Here is a 21,984-nt window from a genome sequence, read left to right on the forward strand (position 1 = left end):
GTTTTGGAAGTGCGTGACTTTCTCCAGAGCGGAGCGTTGGTGCATATTCCTGGGCAGGAGGGAGCCAGCCCCCGAGAGCATGGTGTGGTGTCGTGGTCTCTGGGGTGCACTGGGAAAGAACAGTCCCCTTCCCAGAGTACTCTGGGAAGAAGAGCCTCCAGGTGCTAGCCAAAGGCCTTTCATCAGCAAAGGGGAGAGGCTCCAGTCTGGAGGAGGGGAATAGATCCACAAAGGGCTGGGTGCTTAAAGACATAGGGTTTTGAATCCCAGCTGAGCGCCAAGGGGAAGGCTCAGGAGACCTGTGGTGCAGGGCAAGCTGACCACCCTCACTGTTCTGAGGGCTGCCTGAACAGCATGGGTTGAGAACCCCGACTGGGGAGGAGAAATTGGGGTGATGCCTTTTCCCCACACACACACCAACAGGGTGGAACTTCCGAGAGCAGCACAGTGGTCCCCAGTGAAGGTGGGACCACTTACACCTACCCCGCCCCTCGGTGCCTGGCAACTGCTAATCTAACGGAGCAAGACTGAGTCTGACCCAAGGCAGCCGGCCTCTCCTCCAGACCAGCACAGCCACCGCCTCCAGGCACCAACAGACATTTTTTTTTTTCTTTTCTCTTTCTTTCCTCCCTCTTTTTATTTTTTTCTTTTGGAATCGGGCTCATTGTGTCTGACTTGTTTTTTGCCATTTTTTCTTATATATACATATATGTATTTTTTGGTCAGGCTTTTTTATTCTATTCTTTTTCCATCTTTTCTCTTTTCTTCTGCTTTTTTCTTCTTTCTTTTCCTCTCTCTTTCGTTGTAATGAGCCTTATAGTTTTTTGATCCTCTGTTTGGTTTTCCTTTCTCACCTATCCTTTTTCTCTTTTTACGGGATCAGGCTTCCCCCACCCTCTTTTTTTTTCCAGGGTTACTCCGACAAACAAGTCAAAGCACACCTAGTTCAAGGTCCAAACACTGCCCACTGCAAGCTAAGAGGAGCTCTGCAGAGGACTCACCAGTGGGACAGAGCAGCCAAAACACAACAACAGACCAAACACCAAACATACACCAAAAACACTTCCTGGAGTGCCGGGCCCTGGACAGCATATGACCCCTTTTTAATATAGTAGTACTTGAGAGTGCAGGTCACATAACAAGCTTTTAAAACACTCAAAAGATAGAAACTTAGCCGAAATGACAAGATGGAGGAATTCTCCCCAAGAGAAAGGCAAAGACGAAATCACAGCCAGAGACTTGCTCAAAAGAACAAGAGATATAAATAATATATTTGAACAAGAATTTAGAACAACATTCATAAGACTAATAGCTCGGCTTGAAAAAAGCGTATAAGACACCAGAGAAACCCTTGTTGCAGAGATCAAAGACCTAAGGACTAGTCGGGATGAATTTAAAAATGCTGTATCTGAGATGCAAAATAAACTAGATACAGTGACAGTGAGGATTAAATAACCAGAGGAGAGGGTAGGTCAAATAGAAGATAAAATTATGGGAATAAGGAAGCTGAAAAAGAGGGAAAGGATAGTACTAGATCATGAGGGGAGAATTAGAGAATTAAGTGATTCCATGAAACAAAACAATATCCATATCATAGTAGTCCCAGAAGAAAAGAGTGAGAAAAAGGGGCAGAAGGTTTCTTGGACAAATTATAGCTGAGACCTTCCCTAATCTGGGGAGGGAAATAGGCATCTAAGTCCAAGAGATACAGAGAACTGCCTTCAACATCAACAATAATAGGTCAACACTGTGGCACCTTGGTGGCTCAGTCAGTTGAGTGTCTGACTCTTGATCTTGGTTCAGGTCATGATCTCATGGTTCATGAGTTTGAGCCTTGCATCAGGCTCTGTGCTGACAGCAAGGAGCGTGCTTAGGATTTTCTCTCTTCCCTGTCTCTCTGCCCCTACCCCACCTGTGCTCTCTCTCAAAATAAATAAACTTTAAAAATTAAAAAACAAGGTTAACACCATGATATATCATAGTGAAACTTGTAAAATACAAAGATAAAGAGAGAATTCTGAAAGCAGCTAGGGACAAATGGTCCTTAACCTACACACATAGATACATAAGTTTAGTGGCACACCTGTCCACTGTAACGTGGCAGGCCATAAGGGGGTGGCAGGAAATATTCAATGTGCTCAATAGGAAGCAAGTGAGGTTGTCATTCAGAACAGGAGAAAGACTTTCCCAGACATATTAAAACTAAAAGAGTTTGTGACCATTAAACCAACCCTGCAAGAAATCCTAAGGGGACTCTGAATACAAAGCAGCAAAGACTACAAAGGACCAGAGGACATTATCACAAACATGAAATCTACAGATAACACAATGGTACTAAATTCATATCTTTCAATAATCACTCTGAATGTAAATGGACTAAATGCCCCAATCAAAAGACACAGGTTATCAGAATGGATAAAAAAAATAAGATCCATCTATATGCTGCCTACAAGAGACTCATTTTAGATCTGAAGACACCTGTAGATTGAAAGTGAGGGGATAGAGAGCCATCTATCATGCTACTGGACATCAAAAGAAAGCCAGAGTAGCCATACTTATATCAGACAAATTGATTTTAAAACAAAGATTGTAACAAGAGATGAAGAAGGGCATTACATCATATTTAAGAGGTCTATCCATCAAGAAGAGCTAACAATTGTAAATATTTATGCCCCCAATTTGATATACCCAAATATATAAATCACAAACATAAGCAAATTTATTGATAATAATACCATAATTATAGGAGACTTTAATACTCCACTTATGGGGCGCCTGGGTGGCTCAGTCAGTTAAGCGTCCGACTTTGGCTCAGGTCATGATCTCACGGTACGTGAGTTCAAGCCCTGCATCAGGCTCTGTGCTAATGGCTCAGAGCCTGGAGCCTGTTTCAGATTCTGTGTCTTCCTCTCTCTCTGACCCTCCCCCGTTCATGCTCTGTCTCTCTCTGTCTCAAAAATAAATAAACGTTAAAAAATTAAAAAAAAAATACTCTACTTACAACAAAGGACAGATAATCTAAGCACAAATTCAACAAGTAAACAACAGCTCTCAATGACACACTGGAACAGGTGGACTTAACAGATATATCCAGAACATTTCATCCTAAAGCAGCAGAATACACATTCTTCTCAAGTACACATGGAACATTCTCCAGAATAGATCACATGTTGGATCACCAAATCAGCCCTCAACAGGTACAAAAATACTGAGATCATACCATGCATATTTTCAGATCACAACACTATGAAACTTGAAATTGACCACAAAAAAATTGGAAAGCCCTCAAATACATGGAGGTTAAAGAACAGCCCACTAAAGAATGAATGGGTTAGCCAGGAAATTAAATTGGAAATTAAAAAATACCTGGAAGCAAATGAAAATTAAAACAAGACAGCTCAATCCCTTTGGGATGCAGCAAAGGTAGCCCTAAGAGAAAAATACATTGCAATTCAGGCCTATCTCAAAAATCAAGAAAGGTCCCAAATACACAACCTAACCTTACACCTAAAGAATCCAGAAAATGAGCAGCAAATAAAGCCCAAAGGCAGCAGAAGAGGGGAAATAATAAATATTAGAGCAGAAATGAATAATACAGAATCCAAAAAAAACCAAACAAACAAAAAACAGTAGAACAGATCAATGAAACTAAGAGCTGATTTCTTGAAAGAATAAACAAAATTGATAAATTCCTAGCTAGACTTCTCAAAAAGCAGACTCAAATAGATAAAATCACAAACAAAAGGCACAGAAATACAGTTATAACAGAATACTCTGAAAAATTATATGTCAACAAACTGGACAATCTGGAAGAAATAGACAAATTCCTAGACACTCACACACTAACAAAATTCAAACAGGAAGAAATAGAAAATTTGAACAGGCCCATAACCAGCAAAGAAATAGAATCAGTTATTGGGGCGCCTGGGTGGCTCAGTCGGTTGAGCATCCGACTTCGGTTCAGGTCATGATCTCACAGTTTGTGGGTTTGAGCCCCGCATCGGGCTCTGTGCTGACAGCTCGGAGCCTGGAGCCTGCTTCGGATTCTGTGTCTCCCTCTTTCTCTGCCCCTCCCCCGCTCATGCTCTGTCTCTCTTTCTCTCTGTCAAAAATAAATAAACATTTAAAAAAATTTTAAAAAAAGAAAGAAATCGAATCAGTTATCAAAAATCTCCCAACAAATAAGAGTCCTGGGCCAGATGGCTTCCCAGGGGAATTCTATCAGACATTTAAAGAAGAGGTAATACCTATTCTCCTCAAAGTGTTCCAAAAAACGGCAATGGAAGGAAAACTTCCAAACTCACTCTATGAAGCCAGCATTACCTTGATTCTGAAACCCAACAAAGACCCCACCAAAAAAGGAGAATTACTGGTCAATATCCCTGATAAACCTGAATGCAAATTAAAAATATGCAAATAAAAAATAAAAACTATATATATATATATATATATATATATATATATATATATATACACACACATATATATATAGTCATATTCATGTATTACTTTGATTAATTAAAGAAATAATGATAAATTCAAATATATAACTATGGATCAAAAAACAAGCTAAAGTATTACCGTGGTTGTCTTTGGGAAAAGGATTTTAATTGTTTGTTTATATTTTTGTGCCTTCATGTACTTCCAAAACGGGAACATATTATTTATACAATCAGGAAAAGAATATACATTGTTTAATTTAAGGTTCTGGTTCAAGATGGTGACATAGGTAGATCCTGAATTCACTTACTCCCACAGAGCCTAAAGCTGCATATGGAAATATTTCCTCTTAGAAACCTTAAAGGCTGGTTGAGTAATAACTACACACCAGCCTAATTAGAAGAAAACCACCTCAGAGCAGGTAGGAGAGGCTGGAACACAATCTTCAAGAAGACCCACAACCAGGAAGGAACTCAAAACCCAAGAGCTTCTCCCTGAGGAGCAAAGGGCTTAAACCCCCTATTAGACACTTCAACCTTTTTTTTTTTTAATATTTATTTACTTTTAAGTGGGGGGGGGGGTAGAGAGAGAGGTGGGTGGAGGCGCAGAGAGAGAGGGGGGAACCAGAGGATCCAAAGTGGGCTCCGTGCTGACAGCAGCAAGCCCAATGTGGGGCTCAAACTCATGCACTGTGAGACCATGACCTGAGCCAAAGTCAGACGCTCAACCGACTAAGCCACCCAGGTGCCCGTAGACACTCTAACTTTTAAAACCTGCACCTAAGAGATGAGCCACCAAATATCTAACTTTGAAAATCAATGGGACTCATGCCCTGAGACTCACAAGACTGAAATGATCTGAGAAACACCTCTTAAAGGGCTTGTGTGCTCAGACTTGTGAGCACCTGCCCCAGGGCCCAGCTCAGAGCAGCAGACCATACCCAGACTCAAAGTGAAGAAGGGACACCTGCTTATGTTGAAGCATTGGTCTGAGGGGCATCTGACTGAACACACATATCTAGGAGCTTGCAGCACACTATCCAGGGATGGAGACTGGAAAGCACGATCTTCACGTTCTCCCTTTGCCATGCTCCAAAGCACCCATATTTCATGCAAGGGAGCATGAAATCTGATGCCCTGATTTGTGCAGCTGCTGCCCAGGGGATGCCTCTTGATCTCCTGGCTCTGGAGGCCAGGGGAGTTTGTGGTCCCATGGGACTGTAATAATTGGTATCGCCCAGAAAGGAGCTCAAACCTCTGTCTGGCTCCCTAATTTTTGTGACTGCTTCTAGGGGACGCTTCTGTATCACCTGACTCTGGTGGCCACTGGGGCTTACACTCATGAATCCCACGGATGTAACCAACAGAAAAAGCGTTCTTACACAGCTTCCATCTCCAGGACAGAGCAAGAGGCAATAGACCCAGGAGCTCAGTCTTTCCACATAGGAGACCTATTAAGGTAATAATGATCATGACTGTGGTCTGAGGTGCAGGGTTCTAATTAAACATGCATCTTGGGACTGACTGGAATCCTTTCCAGAGACCTCAGAGGGCAGGTACTATATTCGTGCTCACCTGCTGACATACTCTGGAACACCACTGTCTCCTGAAGGGCAGCTTTACACATACCTATCTGTTGCACTGGTTTTTGTTGCTGCCACTGAGGGGACACCCCTCGACCACCTAACTCTAGTGGCTTGCAGTCCGAGGTCCCGCTGAACTATGGAAAACAGAAAGATGGCTCTTGGCAAACTACTGCTCCCCAAGGTACCACACAGATTGCAGGCTGAGGCACACCCCTCCCAGTCTTTCTGTGAGGGAGGCCCCTTTGCTTGTCCTGGAGCTTTGGCCTGAGGAGCACACTTCAGGTTTAGCCCACATTTAGTGGCCCATGGAGTTGCTCTCAAAGAATGTAGGCTGTGGATGCCACCTTAGTGCTCTCCCTTTGCCTCGTTCCAGCTTGTCAGTATCTCCCAGAAAAGAGCTTATACACTCACCTGAAGCCCTGACTTTTGTGCATGCTGCCCAATGGACACCTCTAGATCCCCTGGCCCTGGTGACAAATGGGGCTTATGTTTGTGGTCCCATAGGACTGCATATAGTTGCATAGTTGCAAAAGCTGATACCTGAGGATCTGGCTTTCAGTTGTCCTGGATCTAGGTGCTAAGATCTTTGGGACAATGACAGGTCTTGGCACATCCTGAACTAGTCAGAGCTATTAAAAATATAATAGGCTGCTTGGACAAATACAAAGGTTTAAAAGACAACCAAGAGCTGATGCAGGGCTCAATAACAAGGTTCATCTCCTACATGAGGCCACTCCTTCAAGACTGGGAGAAGTGGTTGCTTCATTTGCTATAGAAACCAATACAGAGAGTAAAGCAAAATAAAGAAACAGAGAAATATGTTCCAAATGAAAAATCAAAATAAAACCTCAGGGGGAAAAAAAGCTTAAAGAAATAGAGATAAATAATTTACCCAATAAAGAGTTCAGAATAATGGTCATAAGGATACTCACTGAATTTGGGAGAAGAATGGAACACAGTGAGAACTTCAACAAAGAGATTAAAAAAATAATAAGAAAATACTAAATAGAAGTCACAGAGCAGAAGAATACAGTAACTGAAATGAAAAATACGACAGAGAGGTTCAACAACAAACAAGATGATGCAGAAGAAAAGATTAGTTAACTAGAAGGAAATCAATCAGAGCAGTGAAATCAAAAAAGAATTTCAAAGTGAAGGTAGCTTAAGGGACTTCTAGGACAACATCAAGCAGACTAACATTCACATTATAGGAGTCCCAGAAAGAGCAGAGAGAGAAAAGGGGGCAGAAATCTTATTTGAAGAAATAATGGCAGAAACCTTCTCTAACCTGGGTGAGGAACCAGACATCCTGATCCAGGAAGCCCAGAAAATTCCAAATAAGAGGGGCACAAAGGAATCCACACCAAGACATATTTTAATTAAAGTGGCAAAAGTTAAAGACAAAGAGAGAATATTAAAAGAAGCAAGAAGGAAAAAACTTCTTACCTACAAGGGAACCCCCATAAGACTGTAAGTAGATTTTCAGCAACAACGTTGCAGGCTTGAAGGGAGTGGTATGACATATTCAAAGTGCTGAAGGAAAAAATTTCCAGCCAAGAATACTATGCCCAGCACAGTTATCATTCAGAAGTGAAGGTGAGATAAAAAATTTTCCAGACAAGTAAAAACTAAAGGAGTTCATCACCACTACACTGGCCTCACAGGAACAGATAAAGAGACTTCTTTAAGCTAAAAAGAAAGGGGACCAATTTGTAACAAGAACACATATGAAAGAATGAAGTTCACTGGAAAGATAAATATATAGTAAAGGTAGTTGCTTAATCACTTACAAAGCTAACATGAAGGTTATAAAACAAAAGTACTAAAAACTATGATTATAATAATTTGGTAAGGGATACATAAGACATAAAGATGTAAAATGTAACATTAAAAATATAATACATAAAAAATATATATATAATACATGGTGGGGGGAATAAAAATGTTGAGCTTTCCATTGGGATCAAACTCAAGTTGTTATCAGCTTCAAATAGACTGTTTCATTTATTTTTTATTTTTTAATGTTTATTTATTTTTGAGAGAGACAGAGGTGTGAGCAGGGGTGGTGGGGTAGGGGGTGCAGAGAGAGAGGGAGACAGAATCTGAAGCAGGCTCCAGGCTCTTCACTGTCAGCACAGAGCTTGCCGTGAGGCTTGAACTCACAGGCTGTGAGATCATGACCTGAGCCAAAGTTGGATGCTTAACTGACTGAGCCACCCAGGTGCCCCTAAAATAGACTGTTTTAGTTTTAAGTTGCTATATATAAGTCTCATGGTAACCACAAAACAAAACCTATAGCAAACACACAAAAGAGAAAGAGAAAGGAATACAAGCATACCACTAAAGTAAGTCAACAAACCGCAAAGGAAGAGAACAAGAGAAGAAAAGACTAAAGAGGGACTACAAAAACAGCCAGAAAACAACTAACCAAATGATGAGTTTAGTCCATTTACATTTAAAGCCACCATTGATAGATAAAAGTACATACCTATCAATAATGACTTTAAATGTAAATGGACTAAATTCTACTATCAAAAGACATAAAGTGTGCTGAATAGATATAAAAACAGGACCCATCTCTATGCTGCCTAGAAGAAACTCACATTTATTTATTTATTTATTTATTTACTTATTTACTTATTTACTTATATTTTGAGAGAGCATGAGTGGGGGAGGGACAGAGAGAGAGAGGGAAAGAGAGAATTCCAAGCAGGCTCTGTGCTATTAGCACAGAGCACAATTTGAAGCTTGATCTCACAATCATGAGATCATGACCCGAGCTAAAATCAGGAGTCAGACACTTAACTAATTATACCACCTAGGTGCCCCAAAACTCACTTTAGAATGTAAGAACACACACAGACTAAAAGTGAAGGGTTGGAGGGGCGCCTGGGTAGTTTAGTTGAGCGTCGGACTTCAGCTCAGGTCATGGTCTCAAGGTTTGTGAGTTTGAGCTCTGTGTTGGGCTCTGTGCTGACAGCTCAGCGCCTGGAGCCTGCTTCATATTCTGTGTCTCCCTCTATGTCTGCCCCTCCCCTCCTCACACTCTGTCTCTCTTTCTGTCAAAAATAAATATACATTAAACATTTTTTAAATAAAAGTGAAGGGATGAAAAAAGATATTCCATGCAAATGGAAACCAAAAGAAAGCTGGAGTACCTACACTTTTATCAGAAAAAAATAGACTTTAAAATAAAGACTGTAATTAGAGACAAAGAAAGGCATTACATAATGATAAAGAGTCAATCCAATAAGAAAATATAACATGTATAAATATTTACACACCCAACATAGGAAAACCTAAGTATATAAAATGAATATTATGAGACTTAAGAGAAGTAGACAGCAATAAAATGATAGTAGGGAATTTAATACTCCACTTACGTCAGTGCATAGATCATTCAGACAGAAAACCAATAAGGAAACATTGGCCTTAAATGACACGCTAGACCAGATGGACTTAACAGATACTTATAGAACGTTCCATCCAAAAACAATAGAATACATATTCTTCTCAAGTGTATCTGGAACATTTTTCAAGATAGATCATATGTTAGGCCACAAAACAAGTATTTTTTTTAAGTATTTTTTTTATTTTTAATTATTTTTTTAATGTTTATTTATTTTTGAGAAAAAGAGCACAAGCAGGGGAGGAACAGAGAGAGGAGACAGAGGATCTGACGCAGGCTCTGTGCTGACAGCAGACAGCCCGATGTGGGGCTCGAACTCATGAACTGTGAGACCATGGCCTAAGCCAAAGTCAGACACTTATCTGACTGAGCCACCTAGGAGCCCCAAAACATGTCTTAATAAATTTAAGAGGATTGGAATCATATGAAGCATCTTTTCTGACCACAATGGTATGAAACTAGAAATTAATTACATGAAGAAAAATTAAATATACACAAATATGTAGAGGTTAAACAACATGCTACTGAATAACCAACGGGTCATTGGGGAAATCAAAGGAGATATCAAAAATGACTTCAGACAGATGAAAATAGAAATCTAACATACTAAAATTTATGGGATATAGCAAGAGCAGTTCTAAGAGGGAAGTTGAAAGCAATAAATGCCCACCCTCAAGAAACAAAAAAAGCTCTCAAATAAACAACCTAACTCTCTGCCTCAAGAAACTAGAGAAAAAAGAACAAATAAAGCTCAAAGTTAAGAGAAGGAAGGACATGACAAAGATTACAGCAGAAATAAATGAAACAAAGACTAAAAAGACAACAGAAAAGATCCAGGAAATTAAGTGCTAGTTCTTTGAAAGGATAAATCTTTGACAAATCATTAGCTAGACTCACCAAGAAAGAAGTGAGTCAGAAATGAAAGATGTTACAACTGACACTAGAGAAATACATAGAATCATAACAGACTGGTATGAACAATTATATGACAACAAACTGAATAACCTAGAAGAAATAGATAAATTTCTACATACAGTCTACCAACACTGAATACTGATGAAATAGAAAAATCTGAACAGATCAATTATTATCAAGGAGATTGAATCAGTAATCACAAACCTCACAACAGATTCCAGGACCAGACAACTTCACAGGTGAATTCTACCAAATTTGCAAGGAAGAATTGAGACCAATCCTTGTCAAATCTTCCAAAAAATAGAATAGAAGGGAACTCTTCCTAACTCATTTTATGAGGCCAGTAGCACCCTGATACCAAAACCAGACAAGGATGCCAGAAGAAAAGAAAATTACAGGTCAATATCCCTGATGAACACAGATGGGAAAATCCTCAATCAAACATTAGCCAAGAGCATTCAAAAATACATTAAAAGAATCATGCACCATGATGAAGTAGGATTTATTCCAAGGATGCAAGGATGGTTCAACATCCACAAATTAGGCAGTGTCATACATCACGGCCAATTATATAGCCATCTGAATAGATGCAGAAAAAGCATTTGGCAAAATTCAACCAACATTTATAAAAAAAAACTCTCAACAAAGTTGGCATAAGAGGGAATGTACCTCAATATGATAAAGCTAACTCCATACTCAGTGGCAAAAAGCTGAAAGCTTGTCCTTAAAGACCAGGAACAATACAAGAAATTCCATTATTCACAGATGGAAATAATTAATATTGTTAAAATGTCTCTACTCTGCAAAGCAATATACAGATTCAATACAATCCCTATCAAAATTCGAATGGCATTATTCACAGAAATAGAAATCATAAAAGACCCTGAACAGCCAAAGCAAACTTGAGAAAGAACAACAAAGCTGGAGATATCATGCATCCTGATCTCAAATTATATTACAAAGCTATAATAATTAAAACAGTGTGGTAATGGCACACAGAGATCAATAGAATAGAGAGCCCCAAAATAAACCCATGCATATATGGTTAATTAACTTACAAGAAAGGAGCCACAAATATTCAATGGGAAAAGAGAAGTGTCTTCAATAAATGGTACTGGGAAAACTGAGCAGCCAAATGCAAAAGGATGAAGTTGAACCACTACCTTCTACTACACACAAGAATTAACTCACAATGGATTAAAGACTAGAGGCACCTGGCTGGCTCAGTTGGTAGGGCACGCAACTATTGATTGTGGGGTTAATGGTTCAAGCCCCACACTGGCAGTACCATTTGCTTTTAAAAAGTTGTAAAAAATGGATTAAAGACTTGAAAATAGACCTAAAACTATAAAAATCCTAGAATAAAACCTAAGTGGCAAAATCCTTGACATAGGTCTTGGCAATAATTTTTTGAATCTGACACGAAAAACAAAAGCAACAAAAGCGAAAATAAACAAGTGAGACTACATCAGACTAAAAAGCTTTTGACAGTAAAGAAAACCATCGACAAAATGAAAAGGCAACCTATCGATTGGAAGAAAATATTTACAAATCATATATCTGATAAGGGGCTTATAACTAAAATATATAAATAACACAAGCAACATAATGGCAAAAAAAAGTCCAATTAAAACTTGGGCAGATCTAAGGGAATGCAAGCTGGTGCAGTCACTCTGGAAAACAGTATGGAGGTTCCTCAACAACAACTACCCTACGACCCAGCAATTGCACTAGCAGGCATTTATCCACAGGATACAGGTGTGCTGTTTCGAAGGGACACATGCACCCCTATGTTTACAGCAGCACTATCGACAATAGCCAAAGTATGGAAAGAGCCCAGATGTCCATTGATGGGTGAATGGATAAAGAAGATGTGGTGTGTGTGTGTGTGTGTGTGTGTGCGCGCACACACACACACACACACACACACACCATGGAGTGTTACTCGGCAATCAAAAAGAATGAAATCTTGCCATTGGCAACTACATGGATGGAACTGGAGGGTATTACGCTAAGTGAAAGTAGTCAGAGAAAGACAAAAATCATGACTTCACTCATATGAGGACTTTAAGAGACAAAACAGATGAACAGAAGGGAAGGGAAGCAAAAATAATATAAAAACAGGGAGGGGGACAAAACAGAAGAGACTCATAAATATGGAGAATAAACTGAAGGTTACTGCAGGGGTTGTGGGAGGGGGGATGGGCTAAACGGGTAAGGGGCACAAAGGAATCTACTGAAATCACTGTTGCACCATATGCTAACTAATTTGGATGTAAATTTTAAAAAATAAAAAATAAAATTAAAAAAAAATTGGGCACATCTGAATAGACATTTTTCCAAAGAAGGCATATCTTGGCCAACAGGTGCATGAAAAGAGGCTCTATAACATTAATCACCAGAAATAACAAGTGTTGGCAAGGATGTGGAGAAAGGGAAACCCCTGTGCACTGCTGATGGGAATATAAATTGGTACAGATACTATGGAAAAAAGTATTAAATATTAATATTATATATTAAAATAGACCTACATATGTTCCAGTTATTTCACTTCTGGGTGTTTATCCAAACAAGATAAAAACACTAACTCAAAAAGGTATGTGCAACTCCATGTTCATTTCAGCATTCCTTATCAATAGCCAAGATATGGAAATATCTTTTTTTAAACTATTTTTTATGTTTATTTATTTATTTTGAGAAAGAAAGAGAGCCGGGGAGGGTCGGAGAGAGAGGGAGGGAGAGAATCCCAAGCAGACTCAGTGCTGTCAGCACAGAGCCCAGCGCGGGGCTCCATCTCCCGAACTGTGAGATCGTGACCTGAGCCGAAATCAAGAGTCGGCTGCTTGACCGACTGAGCCACCCAAGCACCCTGATATGGAAACAATCTAAATCTCCATCAATGACTGAATGAATAAAGAAGCTGGAATATTATCCGGTCACAAAATCTGTAACAACATGGACAGACCTTGTGAGAATTATGCTTAAGTGAACGAAGTCAAAGTCAGAAAAAGATAATTACTGTGTCATCTCTCTTACATTTGGTATCTATAAATTAAAGAAATAATAAATTAGCAAACCAAGCTCACAGATACGGAGAAGAGATTGGTGGTGGCCAGAGGTGGTGAGCCAGGGGTGGGAGAAATAGGGAAAAAAACTAATTGGTAGATTTAGTCATGTACTGATACAGAGTCATGTACTGCACTAATACCTTTGCCTGCAAGACTTCACAGGTGCTTGTTCAACAATGGAATACAGGAGTCAAATGACGCCTGTAAAGCTGAGGGCTGGAATGACATTAGACATTATTGGATACGCCCACATTTTTGCACCTGCGGTTTTATAAGCTCAAGTCAGAAAACCTATCGCATTAATAAAAATAAAAATATTGTCTTCAAATTTTAACAAGCATAACAGAATTATGTAACAATTCCCTTTGTAGTTATAATAATTACCACCTTTCTTCTAAAGGGTAAACTAACATATTTTAAAGAGGTGATTAAAAATATAGAGCCACTTTTATGGAGAGCAATACTCTTTAAAAAATTCCAAGTGTTCAAGAGACTCATTACGCCTCGGAAAAACTCAAATAAAATATTCAACATCATTCTTAGACTAAGCACCAAAACAAAACAAACAAAAATCATAATTAGCTTAATACAGGTACAAAAGAATAATGTTTATATCTATCCCACTTATTTCAGCAGATCAGAAAGGAGTATGTATTTTTTTAAAATATGTTATCCTTTTCTTTTTTTTTTCAAGTTGTTATTTGAATTCCAGTTAGTTAACATACTGTGTAATGTCAGTTACAGGTGTACAAATAGTGTTTCAACACTTCCATACAATACCCGGGGCTCATCACCAGTGCCCTCCTCAGTCCCATCACCTACCTAAACCATCCCCCCACCCACCTCCCTTCTGGTGACTGTCAGTTTGTTCTCTGCAGTTAAGAGTCTGTTTCTTGGTTTAGCATTCTCTCTCTCTCTGTCTCTCTTTTCCCTTTTGCTCGTTTGTTTCTTAAATTCCACATGTGAGTGAAATCATATGGTATTTGTCATTCTCTACTTATTTCACTTAGCATACATGATACTCTGTAGCTCCATCCATGTCATTGCATATGGCAAGATTTCATTCATTTCATTCAGTTTTTTATGTCTGTATTTGTATTCTCCTCTCCTAAAATTTTCACGTGTTTCTTATTGGTTATATTTTTCTTTTGAGAAAGTCTAGGTTTTCATTCACTTCAGTTTCCTTATAGAGAAGTTTTGATAGGTGCTTTAAAATTTTGGGTAAGTCTAATATTTGGGTCACCTTGAAATTGACCTCTCTTGATTGTCTTTGAAAACAGGTCACCTTTCACTGACTGTTTGCATGCTGACTATTGTGTTTCCTTTTAAAACTGGCCACACTTTTTTTATTCTTTGCATGTCAAGTATTTTGGATTGTGTCTTGAATAATTACCTTGTGAGACTATGGGTCTTGTCAAAATCTTCTAAAGGATGTTGATTTTTTTTTTTAAGTAGATATTCAACACAGTTAGGTTCAGACCGTAAGTACTGTCTCTTCTTCCGTGGGCATAGGTTCTAAGGTCAGCTCAGTTTTCAAATCCTTGGCTCTGCTGCTTTGGGCATGTCCCAAGTATGCAACACTCAGACATTTGTGAGGGATTTGAGCATAAGTTTATACTGTGGTTTAGTTCTCAAAGTCTTTGCTATATGGCTCTCAATCTGTCCGTTACATGTGTCCCTCAAGAATAAGCCCAGGACTGAGGCACCAGGGTGGCCCAGTTAGTTAAATATTTGACTTTGGCTCAGGTCATGATCTTGTGCTTCGTGAGTTCAAGACCCACATCAGGCTCTGGGCTGACTGCCAAGAGCCTGGAGCCTGCTTTGGATTCTGTGTGTGTCTCTCTCTGCCCCTCCCCTGCTTGTTCTCTCTCTCTCTCTCTCTCTCTCTCTCTCTCTCTCTCTCTCTCTCTCAAAATAAAGATTAAAAAAATAAAACAAGAAGGAATAAGCCCAGGACTAGTGCCAGTTTATACACAGAATTAAGGGATCACTTACCCAGCTCTCTCATCCCCAGAATTCACTCTTGCTCAGAGCAGCTTCCTTTCCTGCTCTTCTGGCCAAAAAGGTAGGTTTCTTTCAGTGTTTGGGCTGCCCATGTTGACCGGTGGAGCTCTGCTGGGTGTTCACTCTTGGTTCAATGCTGGGAGAGAAGGCAAAAAATAAAACCATAAAACTTTACTCTGTATGAGTCGATTTGCCAAGTTGGACTTCCATTCCATATTCGGTAATGCCTTCATTTAGGTTTTAGAGGCCAGAGGTGTATTTTAGTTGGGCTCTCAGTTGTAATTAGTGGAAGACAGAGTTTGATTAGCTGTCTGAAAGTCCTATTTTTTTTAAGCATTTTCCCATATCATTAAAACTCTTAGCAATACCAATTTATGATTTCATTCTATTATATCATGTATATTTTAATTATCCATCAATTTTCTTAAAAGTTATTTTTTTTTAATTTGTAATATTTTACTATTACAGTGATGTGTGAATTTGCATCTAGTTTTCTGATTATCCCTTTAGGATATATTTTTGGATACAGAATGAAAACTAGTTCAAAGATTATGATAAGGCTCTTAAAGCATATTGCCAAACTGCTTTTCAGACAGGCTTTACTAAAAATAAAACATGTTCTGCAACTTTTGCCAATTTATATAAATAGATTCTTACTTAAAATTTGAGATCACAATTAAACAAAAATGTTTATTTTTATTCTCATGTTTTTCTTTTGTAAACTAGTTTTTCTATGTCCATTACCCATTTATTAGAACCACATTTTTCTAATAAATTTGTATGAGTTATAAATATATAAAGAAGAAATGATATGTGTATCTGCCCATTAGTGCAAGAAAACAAAAACAAAAACCACACACACACACACACACACAAACAAGCCAGAAACTAATGAAATTGTTTATTTACAGAGGTAAAGGGTACAAAGTAGGGAAAACGGGAATGAATGGAGGAGAAGAGTTAGGGTGAATGACACTTCTCTGATTATACATTTTTGTGTAGTTCTGACTTGAAGAACTATGTCAATGTTTTACAAACTTTAAAACATTAGATGGGGAGTCAAAACTGATATATAAACAGAAACAAATGAATCCAACTGTATTGCAAGTAAATAACCAACCTAAGTAACTTTAGGGAACAATATATTAATTGAATAGCCAAAGGCTAAACACAAAAAGTATATACATTAGCAGGCATGTTGGTGCAGTAGTGTATTTGAGGATTGAGCAAACAAATAAACAGGGGATATGAGGTCTACTTTTCAAAGGAGTTAAAAATAAGGGATGTCTGGGTGGCTTACTCGGGTGTCTGACTCTTGGTTTCCACTCAGGTCATGATCTCACAGGTTGTGGGATCGAGCCCATTGGATTCTCTCTCCCTCTCTCTCTTCCCCTCCCCCTCCCCCTTTCACGCACATGTGTGCCCACACTCTCTTCTCTCAAAATAAATAAATTTTAAGAAAATTTTTTAATGTTGATTTACTTTTGAGAGAGAGAGAGACAGAGTGCGAGTGGGGGAAGGGCAGAGAGAGGGGGAGACACAGCATCCGAAGCTGGCTCCAGACCCTGAGCTGTTAGCAGGGCCAGATGCCGGGCTCGAACCCACAAACCACAAGATCATGACCTGAGCCGAAGTCGGATGCTTAACCGACTGAGCCACCTAAGTGTCCCTCAAAATAAATAAACTTAAAAAAATAATAATAATACTAAGAGGGGAAGTTATAATGGACACTGTGGTGTTGGATTGGGATTGGAAGTGTCAGCACGAACTCTTTTTTTTAAGTATATATACAGATATAGACACAAGTATACTGACAGATGGAGAAATGCATATAGTTGTATACACATATATTTTGTAGTTTTGTCAGCTGAGAGGATCGAGAAGCAGCGATACTCCGCACCGGTGAGCAACGTTGCACCCACGTCTTCATTTCTAAGTACATTCTCTAATAACAGAACCAGGACCGTTTGGAGAAATGATTCCCAGACTAGAGTGAAGACATCACAAAGAGAAATGTTTGTGACGGGACATCTGCGTGAGAAGGGATGGAAATGCTAAAAATGATAGTCTCTATTAGTTTTCTATTGCCGCGTAACAAATTACCACAAATTTAGCATTTTAAAAAAACAACAACAAAAACCTATCAATTAGTTCACAGTTCTGTAGGTCAGAAGTCCCACTTGGCAGGGAAGGATGTCTGTTCAAGAGTGCCACAAAGCTGAAATCGAGGTGTCAGCCAGGCTTTGTTCCTCTCTGAAAACTCCGGGAAGGCGTTTTCCACTTCCATCTTCATTCAAGTTGTTGGCTCAATTCAGATCTTTGAGGTTGTAGGACTGAGGTCACGGTTTCCCTGCTGGCTGGCTGCCAGGACTCACTCTCCTCCCCTAGAGGCTACTCTTAGGTTCTTGTCAGATGGCTCCCTTCATCTTCAAAGCCAGAATTGTTCTTATATTCAATCCCTCCCACATTTTGCGCTTGACTTCTGTCTCTGACCCCTTCACCCATATGTTTAAAGGGCTCACGTGATTAAGTCCCCTTCACCTGGATCATTTCACCTTATGACGAACTGGTTTGGGACTTTACTTACATTTGCAAAATTCCTCACAGTAGTACCTAAACTAGTGTTTGATCAAATGACTGGATGATACAGTCTGGGAATCTTTGGGCCCACTTTAGAATTCTCTCTACCACAGGGTGTATCAGAAAGACACAAGATACAGCAGTAAGTAAATATAAATTACTAGAACACTATTGTTTAGATTTGTGGACTCCAGACAATTGTTGAAATTCTTTAAAAGTGACTTTAGTGTTAGCCTCAATTTCAGGTATTGTCAGAGATCACTAATAGACTTATCTGTCTACCTACCGAAAAAGATGGCAAAAATGTGCATTTCATGTCCTATGAGGAAGAGACATGTATATTTATGGCCCATTATGGGTTCTGCACAGCCACTGTGTCATTTCATCCCCATTCCGCTCCTCTAGGTGGGTATTCGTGTCCCCATTTTCTGAAGAGGATGTCAGGGCTCAGGCTGTTCAGTGAAAAACACAGTGGTGCACATGGGGCATAGTTTCCATCCATTAACCTTGTAAATGCAGAAGTGCATTGCCAAGATTAACCAGTACTCACACAATAAATAGTGTGTTAAAAAATGGGGAAGGGCACAAGAGCTAACTCAAAGGGCCCCCCAGTGGCCAAATCTGTTGGGATAATTTCTACAATAAAATAACACATTTATAACTCATAGAATAAAATATATGCCCATAAGTCTATCCTGAAATAAATCACTGGATGAAACATGAGGGTGAAAGGAAAGCTCTTGCTTTATAGAATTCCAATGGATAGATGTAGAAGGGATAATGGAAAGAGAAAGTTACCACTTGACATACACCAGACCAAAAATTTTTCATGTAAAGAATCATCAACAGATCTGATAATTTACAGGCAGAATGTGATGGTAAATGGGATATTTACATAGTCTCAAAGTATCTTCCCAGAAGATAACTATTATATAGAAGATATTAACTTTCTAACACAGAAACCTGGCAGACACCCCCTTTTCCAAGAAATCAAAGTTATAATCAGCAATGACAAGACAAGGTGAAGGGCAGTGCCTTCCAGTGTGATGTGCTGAGGATACATCATTTGTCTGGAGTTCTTACCAAAGATGCCTGCCTATGAGACATACCAGACGAACCAAAATTGTGGGCTACCCTATGAAATAACCGCTCAGTACTCTGCACAAAGTGCTAAGGTCACGAAAGGCAAAGAAATTCCAAGGAATCTTTTTTTTTTTTTTTTAATTTTTTTTTAACGTTTATTTATTTTTGAGACAGAGAGAGACAGAGCATGAACGGGGGAGGGGCAGAGAGAGAGAGGGAGACACAGAATCAGAAGCAGGCTCCAGGCTCTGAGCCATCAGCCCAGAGCCCGACGCGGGGCTCGAACTCACGGACCGCGAGATCATGACCCGGGCTGAAGTCGGACGCTTAACCGACTGAGCCACCCAGGCGCCCCCAAGGAATCTTTTTAAAGGAGTCTGAGGAGATACTACCACTAAATAGAACATGTGACCCTGGATTGAATCCTGGGCCAGAAAAAGGTTAGCGGGATGATGGTAGAAGTTGAATAGTCTATAAATTCTGTACATTTTTTACTTCTTTTAAGAACTGTCGGAAGTCACTCTTTCCACGTCCTCCTAATAGCATTATAGAATTATATTAACTTTAATTTCCTCATTTTCATAATTGTACTGTGGTAAGATGTTATACTAGGGAATCTGGGTGAAGTGTATATAACCTGAAAAAAAAAAAAAACCTACCTTTAAATTTTCATCTTAATTTACCCACCATGCAATTTTGCCAAATTATCTGGAGTTAATAAAATTTTTTTTCTAAAAGGATGTAGTTATTTCAAATCTGTTCTCCCTATATATACATATACATGTATGGGTATGTATGTATACATCTTTACATATAAATTCATATTTTACATATTAAACATGTTGAAATGCTTGAAGTATATATATACATGTATAAAAATGTTCAGCCTTCGGGGCGCCTGGGTGGCTCAGTTCGTTGGGCGTCTGACTCTGGCTCAGGTCATGATCTCGCAGTTTGTGGGTCTGGGCCTGACGTCGGGCTTTGGGCTGACAGCTCAGAGCCCGGAACCTGCTTCAGATTTTGTGTCTCCCTCTCTCTCTGCCCTTCCCCAGCTTGGACTCTGTCTTTCTCTCTCTCTCTCTCTCAAAAATAAACACTAAAAAAAAAAAAATTTTTTTTTTTTAAATGTTCAGCCTTCAACATATTGACAGCAAATATTTTCCCTGAATCTCTTTACATTAGTTTTGTATGTTGACACATAATGCTCCAAAAAGTTGTCTGAGCTACTCATTTTCTAAGTTTTACACCTATGGTAGGGCTTGAACCACAACCCTGGGATCACGAGTCAACATAGCTCTACCAACGGAGTCAGCCAGGACCCCGTCTGAGGTACACTTTCAATCTCCCATTCACAAACCTGCAATGTAATATCCTATGAAATTTCTCATTAAAGTAAATGACCACCTCCTGTAGTTCATTAGCTGGACTTGTCTCAGTTTTTATGTATTTGATCTCTGCAACACATCTTTTGTATGGACTTCCTCGGTAGAATGCCTAGCTTTGTAAGATATGTTTCTAGAAAACTGCTGGCATTAACCTTCCTGTCAACAGGTAAGATCACTAATTCGCTTGTGCAATTTGTATGGACTATCTATTATGTGACACACACTGTTCTGGGCACCAGGAAGAGTAGTGAACGAAAATGGACACCTTCCTTACGCTCAGGCCAAACAGAAGGGGAAGAAAGTTTACCATTTTCCTTTTTTCCACAGTAATTTAACTGCTTCCCGCACTAGCTTGCCATGCTTACTATCTCAATTCCAATTCTTACCGTGAAACTTCTGGTGGCAATTTAAAGTAGAATGAAGCATAACTACAAAAAGCACATTTATTCTAGTTACTGTTTTGTACCTACAATAAGGTTATTATGAGAATTAAACAAGATGTGGGTGAAGCACTTAGTCCATTGCTTGACAATACACATAGCCTCTTTTGAGGTAGATACTATTTATTGTTTCTCATTTTACAGTTAAGGAACCTAGGGCTTGGCGATGAAAAATAACTCGCTTAACGTTACATAGGTAGAAAGTGGCAACACAAGCCTTTGAACCAGGTCTGACTCCAAAGGCTTAACTTTTAACCACAATACATGTCTTTTGTTCTAGGATATTCTTATTAATGTCAACTCATACTTAAATCCTACAGTATCCACAAAACGTTCTCTCTCTCTCATTGGCATTTATCATCCTTTCTCAATTTGGGATCTACTGTCATTAACAACAAAAAAATATACAAGGACGGGTTACTCTATTACAAAGCCAACATTCTGGATGTAGTACAAAAGTTAATTAACAATCATTGATACTCAACTCAAACACAAACTGCTTACTTTATTTTTTTAACAATGAAATAGTAATAACAACACAATAACTTACTTGTAACAAATCCATCAGTAGAGTGAAATAAAAACAAAGCTAATTAAGAGGCGCTGTTTCACGTCAAATGTTATCTCCTTTAAACAGGAAAAACTACCATCAGTTTAGTGGTTCTCAAAGCTGTCGGCACATTAGGATTGGGGAAAAGGAGGAGGACTGGTGCCTAAAAAAATAGCTATACCCAAGGCCCGTCTCAGACAGTTAAATGGGCATCTCTTGAGTGCTACTCAGGCAAAGATTTCTGAAGTGTTGCCAGTGTTGAGAACTGTAAGTCTGAAGCAATAAGCAATAAAAACCGTACCCTCAAAGCAACTCAAAGCCAAGAAATTAAGAAATACCACTAATTTCTTTCCTCTTAACCTGGGAAAAGGGGGAGGGAAGAACCTCTTCACTTCTCATTGTTCTCGATCCATTTTTGATTCCCCAGAGTAGAGTTAAACAAATATCAAATACTGGAAGCTATGCAAACACGCTCCCCAAATTGAAATTCTCACTACGTTACGCTTTACAAAGTTCTTTTAAAAC

General features: G+C 39.1%; 1 protein-coding gene across 1 annotated transcript in view; it reads right to left on the reverse strand.

The window, feature by feature from the left end:
* The window catches only part of TRPM6 (transient receptor potential cation channel subfamily M member 6), a 201,257-nt gene extending 179,710 nt beyond the window's left edge, over positions 1 to 21,547 (reverse strand). Inside the window, exons 1-2 of the mRNA XM_042912014.1 lie at positions 21,460 to 21,547; positions 15,413 to 15,557 (exon numbers count right to left, since the gene is read on the reverse strand). The gene's annotated coding sequence lies outside the window, so the exon portion shown is untranslated. The remainder of the gene's footprint in view (positions 1 to 15,412; positions 15,558 to 21,459) is intronic.
* Between the last annotated feature and the right edge of the window lie 437 nt (positions 21,548 to 21,984).

Source organism: Panthera leo, chromosome D4, assembly GCF_018350215.1.
Source record: "Panthera leo isolate Ple1 chromosome D4, P.leo_Ple1_pat1.1, whole genome shotgun sequence".
Classification (NCBI taxonomy): domain Eukaryota; kingdom Metazoa; phylum Chordata; class Mammalia; order Carnivora; family Felidae; genus Panthera; species Panthera leo.